Below are 2328 nucleotides of genomic sequence, written 5' to 3'. Positions count from 1 at the left end.
CCCCGCGCGGGCCAGCGCCGCTTGCCCAGCTCGGGCGGTCCGGCCCCGCGGCCCGGGGCCGAGGCTGTGCACTCACCCTGCCCCGCCTTCGTTCCCGCTGGGAACATCCTGGCTTTCCTCCCCCGCTGTGGAAAGGGCGGGCTCCTGCCACCCTAGGGCTGAGGGCCAGCGAGACGCGGGGGCTCGGGCCTGCAGGTCGGATGTGCGAGGAGGTGTTTGTCGGACTCGCGGATTTGGGACTGGGGCGCGCGACGTTTTCCATTAAAAAAAAACCAAAACACCCCCCCCCCCCATGCCTGAAGACGGGCGTTTGCACCCGGGGGCTTGGCAAGAGCAGTTTTCCCAACTGCTTCAGTTGGTCTGATGAAAGGTCTCACATCGACCCAAAGAGCCTTGTCTGCATAAAGGTGATTCGCTTTCCTAGCGAAGGCCGTGGTTTTGAGCCTGGCCATGTCCAACCGGCGGTGTTGGCTTTTAGATTTTCCAAGGGTGCAACAGCGCTATGGCAGACAAAAGGTCCAGGCCAAATATTAAGGTAGGGTATATAAAGCCCCCCGGTCTGTGTCTCCTGTGCTGTGCCCGTGGACTTGTGCCTTAACCGGAGGCAGGTGCCCCCCACACTGCTATTCCTGGCTTAACTGGACACATCTCGTGAGACACGCTTCATGGGTTCGTGCAGCCACGCTGCTCCAACAGGGGTGCTGACGGGGACACAGCAAAAAAGAGAAGAGGGGAAACCTGCTACCTTTCAAGCTGCTTCTGCAGGCAGAAGGGTGATTTTGGCCTGTTGTTTTATTGAATTAGGAGCCAGTTGGATATTATAGCAGGTAGGTCATGTAAAGACCAGACAGAAGCATTGTGAGGATCCTGGAGAAATCCTCCTTAACAAATGCTTATTTGCAGAGGCAGTGATGAAGAAGGATCTGACATTGGGGTCTAATGCAGGGGTGGGCAGTTATTTGGGCCCAAGGACCACTTAGGGAGTCTTGGTGAGCTGCAGGAGGCCAGGTCAGCACCCCTTTCCTCTTGCCCAGCAACAACTCACCAAAACTCCCTCAGTGGCTCTGGCCCTGTGCTGTCACTGCCTCATGATCTCAGGGTCTCCAAGGACCTGCGGACGGGGCATGCGGCTAGGTGGGTGGGATGGGGCCATGGGCAGGTGAGGAGTGGCGTCCAGGAGCAGGATGGCTGGGTGGTGCTGGGGTAGCGGGGCGTGATTGCGGGGTGGTGACAGCGCAGGGCTGGGGCCCAGGGCAGAACCATGATCTACTCCTGGCATGCCCTTTCCTGCGGGACCAGCACCTGTTGCAGGGACATGCAGGCAGCAGATCCTGGCTCTGCCCCAGGCCTCAGCCCTGCACTGACACCTCCCCATGATCCGGCCTCGCAATCCCAGCCCTGGCCCCACCCGCCTGTTCTGCTTCCAGATGCTGCTCCCCACTCACCCACAGCCCCATCCCATCCACCGGGCCAATGCGCCCTGCCCGTGTGGGTCCCAAGCTGGTCTCCACGGAGACCCCACCCACCCACTCTGTTGAGCACTCCCAGTGGTGGGTGTAGGACAGATGGGCTGGGGTGCCCAGGCAGTGGGGCTGGGGCTGGCAGCAGTAGGAGCAAGAAGCAGCTGGGGCTGCCAGGAAACAGACATGCCACCACTACGTACCCAGGGGTAATGGGACCAGCTGCATGCATCACAGCTCAGACTGCCCCCCCCACACTTGGACCAGTTGGGGCCAAGGGACCCACTGCAGACCAGCTGGCCAGATCCAGCCCATGGCCTGTATTTTGCCCACCCCTGGTCTAATAAATGTCCCCAAATGCCCATTCATGTTTACAGAATAGCTAACATCAGGGTCAGTCTGAGGTCTGGTTTCCTAACTAGAAACCACAGAATACAGTAAATGTAGCTGGAGAGATGAACTAACTGTTCATTCTGCTATCTCTGAAGTTGGCGTTTAAGTTCTTGACTTTGACTTCTGATTCAGATGTCCTTTTTGGGACAAGTCATTTCCAGGCCAAGAATCTCTGTTCCCTGAAAGATTTGGACTGACTGCTACTACTAGTGTAGCTCTGCTGGTGGCAACAGAGTTGTTCCTGCTTTATGCTGCTGGAAGAGAAAGGAGAATCAGGTCCTAGCTCTCTAACAAAATGGAAAATTGCATTTAGAGCAGCATTTCTGAACTCATGGGTTGCCACCCAAAAGTGGGTTGCAAGAATATTTTAAAGGGTTGCAAGCAAGTGCCAGGAAAATGCACGAAAACAGTTTCCCCCTTGCAGCCTGGCAATGTTCCAGCCTGCAAGGGGCTGCGTGGGCTGTGGCCAGCACAC

General features: G+C 57.1%; 1 protein-coding gene across 1 annotated transcript in view; it reads right to left on the bottom strand.

The window, feature by feature from the left end:
* The window catches only part of SLC35D1 (solute carrier family 35 member D1), a 63641-nt gene that overhangs the window by 28750 nt on the left and 32563 nt on the right, over positions 1-2328 (bottom strand). The window lies entirely within an intron of this gene.

Source organism: Gavialis gangeticus, unplaced genomic scaffold (genome assembly GCF_001723915.1).
Source record: "Gavialis gangeticus isolate Ggan-Ray unplaced genomic scaffold, GavGan_comp1, whole genome shotgun sequence".
Taxonomy (NCBI): domain Eukaryota; kingdom Metazoa; phylum Chordata; order Crocodylia; family Gavialidae; genus Gavialis; species Gavialis gangeticus.
The sequence above is the reverse complement of the archived record's forward strand: the minus strand, read 5'-3'. Positions and strand labels throughout refer to the sequence as shown.